The sequence below is a fragment of the Peromyscus californicus genome, unplaced genomic scaffold, assembly GCF_007827085.1.
Source record: "Peromyscus californicus insignis strain IS unplaced genomic scaffold, ASM782708v3 Scaffold_10__1_contigs__length_136768540, whole genome shotgun sequence".
NCBI classification, from domain to species: Eukaryota; Metazoa; Chordata; class Mammalia; order Rodentia; family Cricetidae; genus Peromyscus; species Peromyscus californicus.
The window spans coordinates 21006320-21028178 of NW_026294391.1; the positions used below are offsets into that span (position 1 = coordinate 21006320).

The 21859-nt window shown below is 39.6% G+C and overlaps 1 protein-coding gene across 4 annotated transcripts in view; it reads right to left on the reverse strand.

Moving 5' to 3' along the window:
• Mid1 (midline 1) overlaps positions 1–21859 on the reverse strand; it is a 214542-nt gene that overhangs the window by 157985 nt on the left and 34698 nt on the right. The window contains exon 1 of one of the 4 annotated variants that reach the window (XM_052712852.1): positions 1175–1473. The exons of the other annotated variants lie outside the window; for them this stretch is intronic. The gene's annotated coding sequence lies outside the window, so the exon portion shown is untranslated. Of the gene's footprint in view, positions 1–1174; positions 1474–21859 lie in introns of those variants that run through there. 4 annotated transcript variants of the gene reach the window in all.

Consider the following 21859-nt stretch of genomic DNA (forward strand, 5'->3'; position numbering starts at 1 on the left):
TCTGGAAACAAGAGCTGAGAGACAGAAAGTTGTAACCCCCCTGGCCCAGCCACTAATGAGAAGGTTCACTTTCCCCTAAAGTGAGCACTCTGGGGTGGAGCACATCCAACCCAATTGGAAGAAAAAGGGGAAGAGCTTTTCCGGTGGCAAAACAGATGCTCACTTTCCCACCCGGAGTTACTCAGCTCGGGCAAAAGTAGCATTCCTCCCTTGCAATTTCTGCCTTTCCCAGTCAACGGAAGACTTTTCTAGTCTTGTCTTCCCCTATGAGCATCAATCTTTGTATTGAAATATTTACGTGAGATTTTTACTACAACTGTGATAGTGTTGTAAATTACACCCCCTTCTAGGCTTTCTAATCCAGTCTTTCCTTTTCTCTTGTTTCTCAACGGCAAAGCTATAAAGCTCATAAACCTCTACCTAGGTTGATAAGGAATTTTATCCCCATGCCCTGGAGCAACGGAAGAAGCTGCTGGCTTAGAATTCTTTACAGAGGAATACTTAAGTAATCCCCAAACTCTCTGTTCATTACTTCCAAGATTGTCTTTTCCCATCCATGAGCAATACAACTCCTAAACTGCTAAAATGATTTTTGAAAAAAGTCTGTATACACCCTCCACCCCACCCCCACCCCCCGCTGGAAGAGCTGCTTGTTCTGTTCGGACTGGTTTCGCCTTCTCAGCTGCTTACATTACACACACTAAAGTGCTCAGAATGTGAAAGCAAAATAGGATAAGGGTCCCCGTGTAATTCTTTGTCAGGCTATGCAGTTGTCTTTATTCTAACCTAAAGCATAATAGGGTAGAGGCTAAAAGCTTGAGATGAATTCAGCACAATACATTCCAGAGGCTGCCAAACTGGAATTGATTTCCATATTGTACAAACCGCTTTGAACCTTCTACAAAGACTGCCTGACATCAACAACCACTCTTAGAGGCAAAACTTGGCATGGGTAGTAAGGACGAAGCAGTGGGAAGACGGCAGGTGATGTGTTTTCTAAGGTAGCCTTAAGAAGAAAACGCAGTTCCCTCTTTCCACCTAATGGATTTGCTGGAAACCATGCATTTGATCACTCCACAGGCAATCGGGAGTAACAGGTCGCAGGGGTCCCAAGCTAAATACCTCCCCCCGTGGCTGGCGCCAGTGCAGTTACAACCACAACCCTCAAGCTTACCTGCCTCATGTTTAGAATTCCATGACCCATCCGGCAGGGAGCGAGCTGCGTGGAAGCGCACCCGCAGGCTTCCAAGCGCAGACACCAAAGCCGGCAGAAAAGCCCACAAGACAAAAGCAACTCGGTGGAATCCACAGGCAGCAAAGAGCACGTTTTTCGTCCCCCTCCCTTTTTATTCTTTGATCTGCTTCTATACGCACTCTACCCAAGACAATGTCAAGTTTCTCAACCTTTCCTTTTCCAGCCTATGAAAAGTCGGGCGCAGGCTAGCGAGGACCGCCTGGCTCTTATTTCAAATCAGTTCACAGGGACGTCGCAGGCGGCGGGCTCCGGTCGCGGAGTGTCTCGCCAATCAGGAGTAGGGGGTGGATCTGAGAGCAGGAGAGGCTGCCTCTACCAGGATTAGGGCAGCTTTCAGGAGTCAAATGACTGGAAGCAGCTGGATGTAGTGTCAGAGCTCCCAAAGTAAAGGATGATTTCTATTCTTGTCTAACAGAACTGCATCTGCTCAAAGCTTAACTAGCTCCGGGCCCTAAATCTTTGCACTTTAAGAGCCCCTTAAAAGCATTAAAGCATTCGAGAGGTGCAGAACTATTTCAGCGAGAAAACCTCAACCCTCAGGACCCAAGGCATTTTTAGAAGTATATCTTGCTCTGGATACTTAATTTTGCAAAAACAGTAGAGAGTAAACCACATTGCTGTGAGTACCACTTTAACTGGAAAAAGCTATCAAGAAACAAGGTGTTACCACCTCATCTCCATGGAAACTCTATATCCAACCTATGAAAGGCAAATATTAATGGGACTGGGCACACAAACATGTTGAAGTACAGCAAGTGAAGAAGAATCTTTACCGCTGGTGACTGAAAGCACAATATAAGAACAATAAACAGACATTTGGTTAAGAAAACTATTTTTAAAATAAATGTGTCTATCTCTCATGGTGGTTGACTGTAACAATGCCAACCTGCTAAACTCACAAACACAGACAAGAAAGGCAGAACTAGCTGGCTTCTTGGAAAGTTCAAGCCCAAGTTAAGGAAAATTTCCAAAGTTTTCTTTCTGAACTCCCCATAAAATTTTAACCCTCTTCAAGTTCCTATGAATATGATTTCTATGCAAATCTGGCTCTTGGATTTAAAGATAAATGTAAACTGAGTTACAGACTGCTTTTGTAGAGCCAGTAATTATATATATATATTCCAAACAAGTGACCACAGTGTGAGGACAATCCAATAAATATTTTCAGTTTTGCAGTATTAGAGAAGAAAAGCTTAGCAAACAATAAGTGGCTTCAGGACTGCTGGAAGTGTGGTTCAATATGTGTGAGCTTGGCTGGGTTCTCTGAGATTTTGGCAGCAGGGCATGGCACCTGGGAGCCCATAGCTCTGTCTCAGCTCCCCACTGAGAAAGTTTAGAGTCCCCCTAATCACAGCAGCTGCCTTTGATCTACTTATTCATTCTTCCTACCCTTTCACTATGGCCTAGGCCAAAGCTTGCTTACCCTTTTGAAATGGTGATACCATACCACCAAGTTATCAAAAACCAAATAAAAAAAACCTCATAATGTTTTAAATAAGTTTATAACTTCGCATTGCAACACATTCGTAGTTACCCTTGGCCACACACAACCTTAGGGTCATGGGTTGGGTTGGACACACCTGGTAGATCAAGGCTTCTAAACTTTGAAAGCACTGGCATTTGCAGACAAATAGCTCCCCACCATGGAGCTGGTCAGTTCATTGTCAAATATTTAGTAACATCCTGGCCTCTGCCCACTAGAAGCCAATACCTGATCAATAATATCTAAAGACATTACTGAATGTCCCCTAGGGCGCAAAACCAGTGTTTGGTAAAAACCAATTCTCACTTTAAGTATAGGAGACTCTCTGGGGAGATTGTTAAACATGTCAATTCTCAGGCCCCTGGTTCAAGAGAACCTGATTGAGTAGATGTGCCAAGGATGGTGGGGATCCATATGTTTTCCACACCCAATGGGCTCTGATTCACATTAAGAGATTCTGCATCTACCTTGGCCCTAGGTATATCTGAACTCAGGATGTAAGAAGATACCCAAGGCTGCTGCTGCTACTAAACACCACTGGAGTTAGACCCTTGCCATATCATACAACTACTGATTCCAGAGAACCTTCACCAATTGTGGATTGGCATCACTTTAAAGGTAAGTGCAAACTAGGATTTCCTCTCTTAATTTCTGTGTCCTTTCAAAAGTTATTTCAGTTTTCTCCTCTTTTGATCCAATATCCCACCACTCTATAACCACAAATGTCAACATTCTTTTGTTGTTTTCCCTAAAGCCCCAAAGAAAATTAATCTCTTACCTCCTTCTATGTTCTTACATCAGTTTAGATCCATCCAGTTGTGTGCAGGTAGATGTTTAACAATCAGCTTTCAAAAGTTAATAATGAGTAAATAAATAAATGCCAAGGTTTATAGTACTCTATCACAATTCCTATGAATATAAAGACTGCACTCCTTTCCCACAGTAAGGGAACAAATGAACTTGGAAGAGAACTGCCCCCAGTTAGAAGGTAGCACATACCATCTGAGCAAAACATGGACCATCTCTGCTCTTGCACTTCCTTGTTACTGTAGTCATATAATCTCTAACTCGCATTATAACAGAAATGTCTCAAGGACAGGAATGATGTCTAATTCATCTTTATAACCTCAGTTACTTCCATCACAGTTGCCATGAATGGATATTTGTTGAACGAAAATGATAACTTTCCTCAAACCAGGGAGACCACATTAAGGAAGGGAAAGAATATTTTGAGAAATAAACACAAATATCATAATTTATTATCCATTCTATACTTCTGGCTATAAGCACAACCTCCCCCTCCCACCTTTTATATTTCTTATAGATTTATTTTGTGTTGTGTGTATGAATGTTTTGCCTGTGGGTATGTATGTGCATGTGGTACCCACAGAGGCCAGAAGATGACATCAGACCGCAGGAATTGGGTGGCTGTTATCCCCCATGTAAGTGCTGCAAATCAAACCCAGGTTGCAAGTGCTCTTAAATGCTGAGCTATATCATCAGCCTTGCCATGCTCTATCTTAATACTCCCACATGTGAGTTACATTTCAGATTGAAAGAGGAGAAATGAGCTTCATATAAAGTCCCAACTGTATTGATGTATTCCTGAGAAAATATGTTTCATCCCTTTACATCTGTATACCTATATATCATCTCAGCTATAGAGCAAGGATCTCTTGGAAGAATATATATGATAATGTCTGGTAGGTTTATGTAAGGGTGATTCCTCAAGTAAGAACATCAGTTATTGCTGGGGCTTACTCTGTAATTGTCTCATGTATTAGGAAAAAATGTTAATAGTTCTGTTATTAACAACATCCTTTATGAGTACCAAGTAGGAGCTAAGCACTTTGACTGGCATTCAACAAATGTGCACCATTTTATGTCTACCCAAGTACTAGAAAGTTACCATTACCTTTGAGACAGAGTAAGTAAATCAAGACTCCATCTTTATAAATGACTGTACCAAGAATCAGGGTACCAGATTGGAACTCAATTTGGTGACTGCTCTGGTTTGAAATCTGTGTTGTCCTCAAATCCATATGCTGAAATTCTAACATCCAAGATGATACAATAGTGAGGCTTTGAGGAGGTGATTGGGTTAGGAGGGTTCTATCCTCAAGGATGGAATTTGTATCCTTATAGGAAGCCTGAGAAAGCCTGTCTGCACTTTCTGCCAAGACAAACAACAGGGATCCTGTAGCATGAATCTTAAAGAGTCTTATTAATAAAAACAAATCTGAGCCAGGTATTGGGGTGAATGTTGGAAGGTCAGAGAAACAGAATCAGCCACAGCTACCTCACCTTGCCAATTCCTCAGCTGATCCTGTTTCCTCAGACTCGAAGCCTCTGAGTTCTCATCTGAATGGGTCTCAGCTGAACTGTTGCTCAAAAGTCTAAAAGCTTAACCAGCTATAGTTCCACGTCCTCATGCCTTAAATACCTTTCTGCCTCCTGCCATTACTTCCTGGGATTAAAGGCGTGAGTCACCAAGCTTGCCTGTTTCCAGTGTGGCCTTGAACTCACAGAGATTCAGGCGGATCTCTGCCTCTGGAATGCTAGGATTAAAGGCGTGTGCTACCACTGCCTAACGTCTATGTTTAATATTGTGGCTGTTTTGTTCTCTGACCCCAGATAAGTTTATTAGCGTGCACAATATTTTGGGGAACACAATATCACCACAGGATCCTCTATGACGCAGAGAGCCAACCTTCACTAGACATTGAGCCTATTAGCATCTTAGTCTCATACTTCCCAGCCTTTACCACTGTGAGCAACAAACTTATACTGTTTATAAATGACCCCAGTCAGGTATTTTGCTAGTAGCCTGAACAGTGTTATACAGTACAGTGTCTCCACAAATGATTCTAAAAACCTCTAGAGGAAAGTGAACAGTAGAAATAAAGTCATCCCTTTCATTCAGAAATAAATACAACCTTCAAATTTTTTAGATGGAATCAATGGCCCTATGGGGTTGTCCATTGAGTGAGAATTTCATCTGCCTATTGGGAACAATAAAGGGAAGTGAGTAGGAAACTTGAGGTACCTAAGAAAAGAGTGTTCTAGTCCTAAGCCTGTGATTAACAATGTTTTCAAGTATTAGTTGAAGGAACATTTTAAATCGTCATAGCTCTTCCTCAAAAGAGCAGCCCCAGTGATAATCCTCTGTTCTTTTATGTGGGTTTGGTTATAATCATACCTCTGAAGGATATCTCACATAGATTCCAGAGTGAAAGGCCATACTTGGACATAGGTAGACACTGATACACATCGTCGGAGGATAACTACTTGTGTCACTCTCTATGAATGTTTGCATGAGTAAAAAATGATTGAATATCAGCCACTTTATATTGGACAACTATATTTAGAAGAAAGAAAAGTGATCTGAATAAGAAAGAAAACAAGTCCAAGTATGGAGAGAGAATTTAAGACACTGTGTCTTAAGGAGAGATTTTCACACAAGACAGAACTAACTACTCACTTGTAAGGATTTGAAGTAAAATAAGCTTGGAAATTAACCATTAAAATATATCACCTTATTTCCATTCAGATGTTTTAACATGTGTTTAGTGTGTATGCTTCCTAAATGCTGAGATTACAGATGCATGCCACAAATCCCAGGCTTTGAGTTTAATTATGGTTTGCTACTTAATAAGTCTGTGCATTTAAGAGGTAGAAAGATCTTGACAGCTTCTGTTCTAATTGATTAAATATGGATGCTTCTTTATTCTCTTCCTTTTAAAAATCTGGTAAACCTTTTATGCTTGGATTTAGAGAGGGATTTTACTGGGCTGTGTAACCTGCCTTCAAACATCTGGGTTCAAAAGATGCTACTGCCTCAGTCTCCTGAGCTCTGTGGCTATAGGTGCACTCCATTGTAACTACGTACAAAGGCTTTTTTCCACCTTTTCTCACAGCATTTCTGTCCACTACCAATTGAACCCCCTTCTCAACTTAAGCACAATCTTACTCTGCTCCCCAAGAGTAATTCTGCCATTTCTTAGTCATCTACATTTTACTATGATTTCATAACAGAGTTTTTTTTTTTTTTTTTTGGTTTTTCGAGACAGGGTTTCTCTGTGTAGCTTTGCGCCTTTCCTGGAACTCACTTGGTAGCCCAGGCTGGCCTCGAACTCACAGAGATCCGCCTGGCTCTGCCTCCCGAGTGCTGGGATTAAAGGCGTGCGCCACCACCGCCCGGCTCATAACAGAGTTTTAAGTGGAAAATTATTTACAAGTTGTTTTACTTTTATTAAATTTCCTTCCTAGATTCTGAGGTCATTGAGGACTATGTCAATCAGAACTCTCCAGAGAAATAGAATCAGAAATCTCTCTCTCTCTCTCTCTCTCTCTCTCTCTCTCTCTCTCTCTCTCTCTCTATATATATATATATATATATATATATATATATATATATCACATATATATATCATATATATATGTGATATATATATATATCATATCATATATAGAGAAATGTTTCAGTCTTGTATGACTGCAGAGACTCACAGTTCTAACACCTATAGGTCAGTTGGCATATGCTAACCCTGTAGTATATTGAGGAAGGATTTTTGTTCTTCAGAGACCTCACCTTTGCTATTAAGCCTTTCAATTGACTGGATGGGGCTCACCCATATCATCAAGAATAATCTCCTTCACTTAAAATCAACAGACTATAGATGTTAATTAACATCTACAAAATAGCTTCAAGCTAAGATCAACTGAGTATGATGGCTAGCCAAAGTGACAAAGACAAACCATTACAAGACTTGTACTCAACTATTTATATGTCCCTTGTAACAAGAAGTGCAAAGAGGGTATGGTCAATTATCTAATAAATATCCATAAAACTGTTACAAGTCACAAAATATTTAACATCTATTATTAGAATATGCTCTTCTTTATACATAATGAAAAATTTTTAATAGATTTATTATATTCTTTTCAACTGCAAGATGAGCAACATAAAAATTTGAGACTAAGTGATTTCTAACAATTCCACAACAAGGCACACTATCAATCGTCAGGATAGAATATAATTGTTTTCATACCAACACTCAAAAAAATTTCAACCCACATACTCTCTTTGGAAATCACTCAAAAATATGTTTTAGCAAATGAGGAAATTAAGGCAGAAAAGATGGAGTCATTGAAACTGAGTAAACAGAATAATCACCCATAAAGAGAAACAAGAGAAGTCTAGGACAATAGATTCATCATTCAAGAAATGTTCCAATCAGGGGCTGGAGAGTTGGATCCGTGTTTAAGAGCACTGGCTGCTCTTCCAGAGGACCTAGGTTCAATTCTCAGTACCCACATGGTAGCTCACAGCTGTCTGTAATTCCAGTTCCAGGGGATCTGACATCCTCACACAGACATGCATGCAGGCAAAACACCAATTCATCTAAAATAAAAATAAATTATTGAAAAAAAATAAATAAATTATTGAAAAAAAGAAATGTCCCAATTAAATGCTAGCAGTAAGAGATAGTAGAGAGGACTCTGGAAAGAAAACAATGACACTGACATTATCTTTGAGGACAAACAAGTACTCATAAATATAAGTAAAATCTGAGGCTATTAATAACTTCAAGAAAACAAAAGAATAAAAAAGTATTGTCACAGAAAACTCTTTAGCTTGATAGTGAACTCTGATACATAGTAGCAGAGAAGCAGACACTATGTTGTATTCAATCTAGTATCCATCTTTCCCTTGTTGGTTTGTTGGTTTTCTGAGACAAGATCTTTCAAGGTCTTGCCGGTCCTGGCTCACCTTGAACTTGCAATCTTCCCGCCTCTCAGGATCTTGAGTGTTGGGATCACAGACATGGACATCAAACCTATTTTTCTCTGGTCTTTCTTTCTCTCTCTTACTTTTTCTTGATCTGCCTGTATGCATGTGTGCATGTATAGGCGGAGGTCAGAGGACACCTATGCCGTCCTTTCTGAGGCACCATCCACCTTTTTACATTTTTTTAATTATTAATTTTATTTATTGCACATTAGGCATTTTCTGCTCCCCAATCTTCACTTTTCACATTTTTTTCCATTTTTCCCACTGTTCCCCTAGACACTCTAATACTTTATTTTCTTTATTTTTTATTAATTTTTTTTTCATTTTACATACCATCCCCAAGTTCCCCCTAGTTCCCACAGTAAGTCTCTCTTCACTTTTGGGGAAACCTTGTCCTGATTTCCACAGAGGTGGACCTGCTCTGCATGCCTACCAGCAGTGCTCAAGGATTCCCTTGTTTAGTCCTTGTCACCATGCTATTTGTCTTAATGACTGACATTCTGACTGATGTAAGATGGAATGCCAGTGTAGTTTACAGTCTTCATAAGCATAAAAATATTATGCTTTATTGCGGTATTTAAAAATATTTTTGTTGATTCTTTTCTTTCCTGTCTCTGCAACTTCCCCCTTCTGTCCTTTCCCCCGGCAGCATGAAGCAGACCCTATGGCTTTAATCCTTCTTTCTCCTTTTAGTCCTTCCCCAATATACTGATGGACAAAATTTTTTATTATAGTGAAAGGTCTTTATATATATTTGTGTGTCTGTGGTGTTGATAATGATGTTGCTGTGAGTTGTTATTTTATTTTATAATTTAATTTAATTTTACATATCAGTCACAGATTCCCTTGTTCTCCCCCCTCCCGCCCTCCCCCCAGCCTTTTTACATTTTTTGGGACGAGGTTTCTCACTGCCCTGGAACATACCAAGTGGGTTAAGCTTGCTGTCCAGTAAGTTCCCAGGGATCCACCTTTTCCTCCTTTCACTTTTCTTTACCCTTCATCTTCTTCTCCCCTACCTTCTCCCTCCCTCCCACTTTTCTATTCTCCCTTCTTTTTTTCAGTCCTTCCTTCCTTTTTGATACTAGAGCCTGAACACAGGCAAGGAAAACTTCCTTCTTGGTCATATAGAGACTCTAAAGATGATATCTAAAATTCAGAAGTCAATAAATAGCATTAAAAGCAGATTTTGTGAAATGAGAAAGTACATAGCAAATGAAATATTTCCCAGTTGAAAATGATTTCCCTAGGGTGGAATGGGATGAGACAGGGAATCTGTTTTTCATTATGAGACTTCAATACATTTGCACATAACCATGCGTTACTTTGATAAAAATTAAAATCAGTTGATAAAAGGACACTGGGTGGTTATTAAATCAGTTTCTTGCCCTTAAATTCACTTTCTTTAAACTGGCAATGTTTCACAATTATCTGGCCAATCGTTTCTGCCTAATGGCCTACTCTCAATCCCCAGTGTAATGCTACCGCCTCACGCATAGATGAGTTGATTGGCATTTCCTGTTTCTCCTACCACAGCTTTAATTTACTCAAGATTTATGATTGATTCACTGTGTGCAGAAAGAGATCCATACATTAGCTCCAAACTATTTTAGACTTTCCATTTTTTCTGCTTTCCAGGAGTGAAGATTCTACAACCCATATACCTTTGTAATTTGTTAGACTAATCTAAACCCCTTTTTTTATTTTATTTTTAACTGGCATCATTTTCTATTTAAATCCTGTATTTTTGTTGTAGATTTACGTGTGGTTTGGGATAGCTGGCTAATCTTGTCCATATTATAGCCATTTTACTTCTTATCCTTAATTTTTCTCACTTTGCTTATATCTAAAGAAGAATATCCCCTCAAATTTTTAATATGTTGTAGTGGTTTGAATAAGAATGTACCCCGCCGGGCGGTGGTGGCGCACGCCTTTAATCCCAGCACTCGGGAGGCAGAGCCAGGCGGATCTCTGTGAGTTCGAGGCCAGCCTGGGCTACCAAGTGAGTTCCAGGAGAGGCGCAAAGCTACACAGAGAAACCCTGTCTCGAAAAACCAAAAAAAAAAAAAAAAAAAAAAAAAAGAATGTACCCCATGTGTTAATATATTTAAATGCTTAGGGAGTGGCACTATTTGAAAGCATTAGGAGTTGTGGCCTTGTTGGAGTAGGTGTAGAGTAAGTGTGGCCTTGTTGAAGTATATCACTAAGGGTGGGCTTTGGGGTTTCAAAAGCTCAAGCCAGGCCCAGTGTCTTCCTCTTCATGATGCCTATGGATCTGGATGCAGAACCCCCAGCTACTTCTCTTGCACCATTTCTGCCTGCTTGCTGCTCCCCACCAAGATGACAATGGAGTTAAACCTTTGAAAATGCAAGCAAGCCCCAATTATATACTTTTCTTTATGAGTTGCCCTGGTCATGATATCTCTTCAAATAAATGGAACACTGACTAAGACATATGTTAATGCCCAAAGGTTTTTGTTGTTGTTGTTCTTAATATTAGTGATTTAAAAAGTTCACTTTTAGATAAGCGTGGTGATATATACCTTTAATCACATCATTTGGGAAGCAGAGGCAGGAAAATTTCTGCGAGTTTGAGGCCAGTCTGTTCTACAGAGTGAGTTCCCGGCCAACCAGACTAACATAGACCCTGTCTCAAAAAATTAACCTTTTATGCATCAAATCTCTTTTTGCGTCTGTGCTGGAAACAGGCAAATTAGGAGGCTTTACTTATAACCATGTGGACATAAGGTAAACATAAATTGTATTGAAAAGAAGCTTTCAACAGGATTTGTGCTCCTGGCTTATGAAAACTCAGTACTTATGTTTATATTGCTACTTCTCAAATATACAGAAAGATTGTCAGGATGGCAGTGTTGTTAACAATTGGCAAATACCCTTTCCGACTTCATTCAAAGTGCCTGTGCTTAGATTTAAAATGAAGGTAAAGATACAGAATGCTTATGAGTAAGGATTTACACATCTCTTTCCTTTGTTAGACATATCAGGTTCCTTGTCATTCTTATTTAATAGCAAAGGAAATAATATTTGCCCCCATTTATTTATAATTGGACAGCTTTTCCTCTGCTGGGAACTACTTGTGAAATTTTACACTTACTGAGATAGGTTTTCCTGTATTGTACCTCTGTGCAAGATAAAGATACCAACTTGTTTCATGGGAAGAAATGTAATATGTATTACAGAGGCCTTAATGTCTGAGAAACTGTATCAAATGAAGCTTCACTTTAGCTTCTTAAATTATTAATTTACAAATGTAAGCGCTTTTTACTTTTGATATGATTGCATAGTGACAGTATTTGAAAATATTATTTTTTATTTTATTGGTCTTTTGAGACAGGGTCTCTCTGTGTAGTCCTGGGGTGTCCTAGAACTCGCTCTGTAGACCAGGCTAGCCTCAACAGAGATCTGCCTGCCTCTGCCTCCTGAGTGCTGAGATTAAAGGTGTGCACCACCATCACCCAGCTTGAAATTATTTTAATGTGAATAATTAAGTAACTTCAAATATAGTACAAAATAACTCTATTCATATTTGTACCATTATCTAAAGTGAATCAAAATCTCTTCTGGTATTTCTTTCCACTATATTTGTGGAAGGGAGATAATTTTGTTAAGGTCGCCTTTAGAAACCAATCAATTGGCACATAAATGAACTCATCTTCACTTTGACAAAATTAATAAGCCCAGTTAAGGGATTTCAAAACCATCCGATTTAGTACATGCTAACAAGCCTGGTGAAATTGAAATGTGGAGATCAATACCAGAGAGAAGTACTACTTGGTAAAATAAAAACCTCGGGAGATATTTATTCTGAACTCCAATGAAAGCAATGACATAGAGGGATCTATTATCTGTCGTGGACCAGTTATGCACTTGGCCCCCACAAAGATGCAACAGGTGCACAGCTGCTCCTTAGGAAACTGGGCTCTAGAGCCTGTGGTCTTTGTGGCAGTGATACTGCCACCCTAGTACAGATGCCTTTCCTTTTCACAAAGAGGAACTAAATTGCAGAGCACCCATGACTGGTCCCCAACCCCCATCTCCTGTGTCTTGTATTAGGGTGATATGACTCAGCACATACATTCTGACATGGTTAGAATGACACCTCAACCTCAGTGTACCTGCAAAAGTCTTTCACGCTGCATCAAGATAAGTCAGGAGTTTGCCATTTTACTTTCAAAACAAGTTAAAGCACTTCAGTAATTTTTATTTATTTTAACGGCTAGCTGCATTTAGTCTGTGACCATCCAGTCCTTGTTAGGTGAGAAAGAAACAATTCATGTGCCTATTGAAAGGGAAGTATTTCTGGGAAAGATGTACTTCTTGGGCTAGTCCAGACAGGATGTGAATTTTTGGGGCTATTTTTGGAGAACTGTGAATGGGGTTTTCTTTCACCATTCAGAATTTCTAAATGGCTTTCCCAATAGAATACAGCTTTGTGATTCATTTTCACAGTTAAGAACATGTCTTTGTAGCTTTGTCCTTACTTATCATCAATTGGTTCACAAGTGGTTTGAGCCATCCATTTCATTAGCAGTATATAAAGACTTGCAGATCTGTATGAAGCGATCTGAATTGTTCCCAGGACATCCAAAGAGCCCTAGCATGGAAACAAATGCCTCCTATATGAAAACCTGGCTGGGCATGGTGGCTCATGTCTGTAACCTCAGCACTTGGGAAACTGAAGCAGGAAAATAGCCACGTGTTCCAGGCCAGCCTGAAATAGAGTTAGGCCCTATCTCATTAAAAAAAAAAAAAACAGAGAAAGAGGAAGAAGAAGAAAAGGATGAGGGGGGAAGAAGGAGGAGACAGAGGTGAAGCAGGAAGAAATCTGGAGTCTTAGCTTTGTGATCTCAACGCTTGAGAGGTAGAAGCAAGAGAATCATGAGTTCTATTTTAGCATGGGCTACATGGGGAGACACCATCAAAAGGGGGAGGGCAAAAAGATCTGGGGAAACTCTCCTGTCTTAAGCTCATACTAACAAAAATGCAGCAATAAATTTTGTAGTCCAGGCTGGCCTCGAACTCACAGAGATCCGCCTTTCCTTATACAAGAATGAACAATCCTTCATTCTATAAATATTATTGAGCATCTCCTGCATGCTTGTTGTTCTATGTGTTGGTGATTTAGGAAGATACCAATAAGCTACAAGCTGCCCTCATGAATAGGAGATAGAAAAATAAATCAACAAATAGATTAAAATTGATCTCATAGTGATAGGGATGATATAAGTGATACAGCAAGTTCTAGTGGGATGGGTAAGTGTTTTTTTTTTTTGGTTTTTTTTTTTTTTGGTTTTTCGAGATAGGGTTTCTCTGTGTAGCTTTGCGCCTTTCCTGGAACTCACTTTGTAGTCCAGGCTGGCCTCGAACTCACAGAGATCCGCCTGGCTCTGCCTCCCGAGTGCTGGGATTAAAGGCGTGCGCCACCACCGCCCGGCGGGATGGGTAAGTGTTTTAAGGGAACATTTCAACAGAGCCCTAAGGAAAGAGAAAGCAAGACTTTCAGCTCTGTAACAGGGTAAGAGGAAGAGGCAGAGCTTGCCAGCCCAGGGCAAACAGACTAATTTAAAGGATCTGTCCTGTCTGGAAGGGAGTAAATGAAGGTGGCAGGTATAACGAATGCATGTCTGTGTCTCTCTCTCTCTCTCTCTCTCTCTCTCTCTCTCTCTCTCTCTCTCTCTCTCTCTCTCTCTGTGTGTGTGTGTGTGTGTGTGTGTGTGTGTGTGTGTGTGTGAATGTGGGGGATTGTTTCCACATCCAGTAGGATTCTTAAATCACCAGAAGAACTGGGGTGCTCGGTGCAGCAAAACCAGGTGACACATGAGATTTAGTACTGAGGGATAATAACTAATTGATACTTTTAGCTAAGTGGGACTTCTGTGAGAAAGCAGCTGGCAAGGTGAAATTTTAAAAAGGCTAGGGAGGCTTTTTCCCCCAAAGTAGGTAGGAGATGGTAGGGAAGTCACCAGGTGTGGTTGTGTGCAACTAAAATCTTAGTACTTGAGACTTGGAGGTAGGATATGGCAAGTTCCAGACCAATCTGGTCTAAAAAGAAAATGGGGGCTGGAGGTAAGGAGAGGAAAGGATCAAGGGAGGGAAGATGTGAGGGAGGGAGAGGAGGGAAGGAGAGAGGAAGGGAAGAACAGAGTGAGGAGGGAGGGAGGGAGGGAGGGAGGGAGGGAGAGAGGGAGAGGGAAGAGAAGGAATTGTACAGGGTAACACTGAAGGTCAGGTGACTTGTGGCTTTCTGACTATGGTTTAGTAACTGCTTGGAAGAGTCTCATAATGAGAGAGAAGGCCCGGGTGCCTTCCACGATTCTCTATTGAAACAGCTAGAATGATGGAATTGACAATTACTGAGATGGAGCTAAATGCAGGAAGAGCCATTGACAGGAAAAGTCTCCATCTTGTTTCAGGCTCCTGTGGGTTGGGGAATCTGGAGGCATGCTGTAATCATCTACATAAAAACAGGGACCATAGATAAGTGGATAGACAGCAAAAATTTGTACCACCCATGGTGTGATGGGGAGACACTGGCCACAGGTACTTGATTTTCTGTTCCCAAGGATATACAACACTGTAGATTGCATATATAACCTTGATTCTAGAAACAGCCTTAGTCCAAGAGCCAACTGTGCTACACTTCATGGCTAAGGTGGTGTAGCTTTTTCTAAGAAAATCACAACACAGAACTCATCATTATAATTTCCTTTTAAAAATACTCGAGAGTGAGAAAATCTACCACAAAGATGCAAATGCTAGCTGTTGTTTCTGAAATCATCAGTGATGACATTTAAGACAGCAACACATTTACCAATCGTCCAGATATGGAACAAGAAACAGTTAATCAGATACATTCATAAGGAGCTCCAAGGCCAGCAACAAGGCCTGAAGTTAGCTTCCCTCCCTTCCAAGTTCTTCAGTCCAAAGTGTTTTCAGATGGGATACTGCTGAGCCTCTGCTCTGCATTTCTCCTCATTATGGTTGCATTGTCTGGCCTATGAGCTTCCAAACCTAGCTTTTATTTTATTCAGGGCATGTTTCCAGATGTGTTTTTCAGTTAATCAGTGCTATATAAAAGATAACCTGACCTCTGAAGTTTCTAATAAATCCAGGTTGTGACCAGTATTTTAACCCTCACCAATACTTCAAAATGTAAGTAAGCTAGGTCACACCTATTTTTTTCCTGTATATCTTCAGTGAGTGACTTAAAAAAATCTCTGGGCTCAGGCTGGGTACTCCCTTCTTGTGTGGCTAAGAACAATGTATAGAAACCTTATTAACAGTCACCAGTTTCTTCAAATATTTCTTTGTCCGTGTCCCACATTTAAACCCCTTTTTCCTTTGTTAAATGGGTACAGAAGTCCCCCAAATCTAACTATTCCTTTCAGTTTCATTATTTTTTGGTAAAATATTGTGAACATAAATGTTAATAAAAGTGTGCCCCTTTCCTCTTGATATTCTGTATTTTGTTGGTTTAATTTATAGGACCCCTGTCTTACTGATACCATAAGAGGGCAGAGAAAATAAATTTCTCCTAACACTTGTTATTCAGTGAGAAGGTGAAGTGGGCAGGTTCCTAAGGTACACTTTTATCTTACCTCAATCTGCCAACTATACACAAAATTCCTCTCCTGATTTTTGCTTGTATCCCATGTCATATGATCCAACATCATATGACACGACCATAAGTAAAGCTACTTCATTAGAGACAGCATCTTGGAAAACAGGATTGCTTCTCTCAGTTGACCTCACAACAGAAGGGCTATGCAATAGGACATGATGATTTACCCTTTCTGGTTAGCTCCCCTTCCTTCCAAGTCCTTCATGAAATGACCACTAATGACTCATATATAAAAAATAAATGAAGGCTCTTTCTTAAAAAAATGATAGGTATGATGCATGGAGGAAGAAAAGAATATTGATACTTATTCTAAATGTCTGAAACCTAAGATTATTCAAGTATATCATGCACTTTGACCATTCTCTCCTCTCCCCTGTGTGTGTGTGTGTGTGTGTGTGTGTGTGTGTGTGTGTGTGTGTGTGTGTGTGTGTTCCATACACTGGGTATGGTGGCATATGAGTATAATTCCAGACTTTGAAACTTTGGAAGTTAAGGCAGGAAGATCAAGAATTTGAGAATATGAAAAGAAAAGACTGAAATGCCACATGTAAGAACATACTGGTAATAAAGAAGATTTGGAAACATCTTACTAGAAATGAGCACATAAGCTATAACTTTCATAAAAGCCCCTTCTCTTATATCATGCTCTTAGTTATATTTAAGTCCAAGTAATATCTCCCATAGTTAATGAATATGGTTTCATCTCAAGATGAGTATCCTTTTGGATCCTATGCCTTTAACAAAGGTGTTGCTATGGAAACACTTTTTTTTTAATTGAGAGGTGGTAGTTTAAAGTCTGTGCAATTTAGTAAAGTATACGTGGTCTAAGGGTTATATTAATTTAACCACCTGTCTTTAAAACTAACAATTTTGTCTTAATACAATTGCTTTGTGCATTTGACACATAGTATTCACAAGCAGTTAAAAAATGGCGTGGGAGCTCCTTGAGGAAAAGCAAGTAAGATAATTCTCACATGCCTAACTGCAGTTCAATCAGTGCATGTTCCCCTTGCCTGGAATTCGTCCGTTCTTGGCATGTTTAATAATGAGTCATGCAGTGCATTTGGAAGGTGATAGGGCCACCTCCCAGGGCCCAGGGCCATGTTGTGATTTTCTGTGCCTAAGTCCCCTGTCTTTGTTCAGACAGGTTGCTAAGGCATCCCACAAAGCTGACCTAATGCTACTTCAGTGGGTCTATTTTTCTTCTGTGGCTCAGTTTGCATGGGATATTTAGGAAGTCGACTGTCAGGCATGCAAATTGAGAGAAAAATATGCCACATTAAATCATGATGGTTTAATAAGGTATTACTCATGGGCAAATGGCTTCTGGTATTCTTTTTCCCGTAGGGACAAGTTGAAAAGTATAACCTGTTACAGAGAAGAGATCCAGCACTTTTACTGGAATTCCACTTCTGTCAAAGCACTTAGTGAAATATGTTCCAAGGACACAGTATGGCTACATTTTTCTATTTGAGGCTATAAGTCACCAGGTATCCCTTTAGTCATGCGTATTGTTGATCTTGACTATTATATAAGACCAGGTGCAATCTTTTGTTTGTTTGTTTGTTTGTTTGTTTGTTTGTTTTTTTTGGTTTTTCGAGACAGGGTTTCTCTGTGTAGCTTTGCGCCTGTCCTGGAACTCACTCGGTAGTCCAGGCTGGCCTCGAACTCACAGAGATCCGCCTGGCTCTGCCTCCCGAGTGCTGGGATTAAAGGTGTGCGCCACCACCGCCCGGCGACCAGGTGCAATCTTAAGATACAAATATCTGTTTCAAAACATTTAGTGATAATTCTTGTCTGTAGACATAATGGTACTAAAACCTTTAAAATGTTTCATGGTCTCTCGAGAACTTCTTTAGAAAGAAAAATACATAATTAAAAAACTTTTTTACTATAAATAGAAATTAATAGAAAAATTTCATCCCAGTTCAGTTGAATAGTCTATCGTAGTCATACATTTCAGTTATGTCTTATTCAATTTGATGTAGAAATTTGAAAAAAAAAACAATTGTAACAGTGAGATTCCCCAAGTCATCTGTACAGTTTGTTGCAAGAAGAAGAGGAAGAGGAGGAGGAAGAAGAAAGGAAGAAAGGAAGAAAGGAAGAAAGGAAGAAAGAAAGAAAGAAAGAAAGAAGGGAGGGAGGGAGGAAGGAAGGAAAGAATGAAAAGAAGGAAGGACAGAAGGAAGGAAGGAAGGAAGGAAGGAAGGAAAAGAAGGAAGGATGGAAGGAAGGAAGGATGGAAGGAAGGAAAGAAACAAAGAAAAAAAGGAAAGAACAAGGCATTCATTAATGTAGAATCTTCAATGGCTTCAAAACTATATACCCTTTTCTTTCTTTTTGAACTTGGAAACAGGTTTCATGTAGCTCAGACAAGCTTGAAACTCACTATCTAGACTAGGATGACCTTGAACTTCTGATCCTCCCACATCTACTTCTCCAGGGCTGGGATTACAGCCATGAGCTTCAGTGCTGGAGATCAAAACCAGGGCTTCATGAATGCTAGACAAGTACTCTACAGCCTTTATTTCTTAATGCAGTGACTTACTTTCCTAACTATGGCACACTGTAATTAGTAGCATGTGAACCAAAACAGGCGTTTTCAATGGTGTCTTAGTCAGTGTTCTATTGCTGTGAAGAGATGCCATGATCATGGCCACTTTAATTGGTGCTTACATTCAAGTTTAGTCCATTATCATCATGGTGGGGGGCATGGTGGTACATAGGCAAATTGGTGCAGGAGAGGCAGTTAAGAGTTCTAACAGGCAGCAGGAAGAGAGAGCCATGGGCCTAGCTTGAACTTTTGAAAATCTCAAAGCCCATCTTCAGGGACACATTTCCCCCCAACAAGCCTACATCTCCTAATTCTTTCAAATAGTGCCACTTTCTGGTGACTGAACATTCAAATCTATGAGCCTATGGGGACCATTCTTATTCAAACCACCACAGATAGCTGATCCTTGTCTATCACATTCATGCCTGTGCTTGAGAAAATAGAAAGTGTTTTCACATACAGAAACTGGTTTACTTTTTAAATGAATAATTTCAGTTGGTCTTTAGTTGCTCAAGATGCATAAATATCATTTCTAATCCCTTTTTACTTAACTACAGTTACTCCTTCCACTAATTTGGGGCTTGTTTTGTTAGATAAAGAGAAAGAGTTACAAAATAAAAAGCAAAGATTTAAAAATATAAAACAGGGAATGGAATAAAAGCAACAATAAAATGCTCTTAAAATATGGAAGAATACAAGTGATGTGGAAGTACTGTGGAACAAAAGTTTTGGGTATCTTTTTTCTCTTTCTTTCATTTTTTTAAAAATAAAAACCTTCAGAAATGTTTTTTGAAAATGCATTAACATGGAGAAGAAAATAATGAAAATTAGCTAGTGCCAGTAGGAAATTACATCCAACTAATTCTCCTTTAATTAAAAGAAACTGAACAAGATTAAGAATTTGAAAACAGAGAAGAAGGCAAAAACAGTGATCTATCGCTTTTGTTTTCTTTCAGCAGTTCCTCTTTAGCTATAATTAATCATCCGCTCCAAACAGCAGACCACCAGGGAACTGTATTGAGCAAGGACAAGTCAAAGGAACAGAAGGGAAATCAGTCTGTACAAGCTTCACCAGTGGAATTTGGACCTGGACTGAAAAGACGGTAACAGTGGCAGAGCAGCCTCTGGTGGCTGAATGTCAAAAGCTCTAGAAATCAGAGGCCTGTTTCCTGGTGATCTCTTGACCTCCATGCTCCGTGGTCAGAAGACTTTGCCAAAATGAAAGTAACTACTCAAAAGACTTGAAGGAAGGAACCCAGCCTTGATTTAGTTGGAATGAAAATGAATTCATCAGTCTCAAAGCCAATCACGGATGGAATGGGGATTGTATTCTGACAAATTGGCCCATTCTTGCCATGGATTGCATTTTCCTTTCACCTTCTCATTGGTGAAATGTGCTAAATATAGAATTGTCTCCAATTCTCCAAGTATTTCACATAGATGTTCAACTAGTAGTGACTAGCACCTGGAATTTTCATTTTTAAGCCCTGAGAACTTTTAAATAATCTAAATATTTTAAATCCTTAGAAGGCTCTGTTCAGAGGTCTGTCCATTAGCAGGATTTGGGAGCATTTTTTGTTGCTACAATTCTCCCAGCTGGAGAACATCTGTTTAGGACAAAGCACCACAAATTCTAAGTGATAGTATTTCCATCGAGACATTTTGTCTAAGATGTTCAAAATTTAATCATCTCATCTGTGTCAACTGTCATGTTCTAAAGAGTGATGCAATCTTCCACCCCCTGTTTCTGATGACATATCTTTACACATCAGTTTAGAATGCTTAGTTCAACACCAGATATTCTACATCTTTAGAGAAGACTCGAGAATTTCATACTGAGTGAAGGTAAGTTTGTGAACACATAAACACATGTTTTAAAACTGACTTCAATAGAGCTCATCTGCATTTAGTTTTAGTAATAAACCGGCAGATCTCGGCGCTGCCAGATCTGATGGAATTCAGATAGGGCCACATCAACTGGATCAAAGAGTCTTGGTAATCTCTGTAGGTTCAGTGTTGAGTTAGTGCTCATTCATATAGAAAAAAGTATCCTAGTTCAGAGAAATGTCAGTATTTGGGTGACCTGGGCTACTGTTTAATGTCTTGGAAAGAGACAACAGTTACTTGAAAGTACAAAGAGTCAAGAATAATGTAGCAGTGTTGTGCCTCAATCTTGACAAATGTGCCATGGTCATGGGAACTGTTCACATGGTGGAGCAAGGATATACGAGACCTTTTGGTACTTGCTCCATTGGTTTCTACAAATCATAGAAATGTTCTCAAATCAAAATGGAAAGAATAATATGGGTGACTAAAATTCAGGGAGGAAGAAAAGATAGAGGGGGTTCTTTTATAGAAAAAGTTTATTGTTTGTTTTTTACTGGGCATCTATCTATGCATATTACTATTAACTCATTAAAATGCTTCTGGATGGGGTTGCCAAATTCTGTACTCCTAGCAAATAGGAGGCTGAGGCAGGAGACTTGCCATGAGTTTGAGGTCAGTCTGGGCTACAAAGTGAGTCTCTGTGTCAACTCCCTCCTGAATAAATAGTGCCCTTTAAGGAATGTTGACAAATGAACCAGTTCCTAAGAAAAATTCCAGAAACGTGATACTTAAATGTCAAGAAACCATCCTTCTCCTTTTACTTAATCATTTCCCTATTTTCCACTACTGAGAAAATCAGGGGCAATGGAAGCACCAGTAGCAACATGAAAAGCCCTGCATACAGTAGCCCTCAGTGTGGCCACAAAGGCCCGTTGGATTTGATCCATTCTTTAGCATGCCTCCATTACTACCTCAAATATTGTTAGAGTAAGAGCAGACTCCAAAGTTCGCATGATGACAGCTATGCAGCCCAACTTCCAGGCTTGACACAAAACTGTACCCTTTCAAACTGAGAATGTGAAAGAAGCCTAGATTATAAGAGTAAAAAGCAGGCATCAAAAGCCCGATCTCACTTAAGCCTCTCTCAGCTTCTTGTTAATTCCACCAAGTTGCAGTCATTCCTTTCATTATCAACTTTGTTTTAGAATGCATTTGCTCCCTGTTATTACTGTTACACAAGCCAGACATGTCTCAAGTTCTGTCCAAACTCTGTGGGTACAGTAGCATGGCACCTTGCTTTCATGATT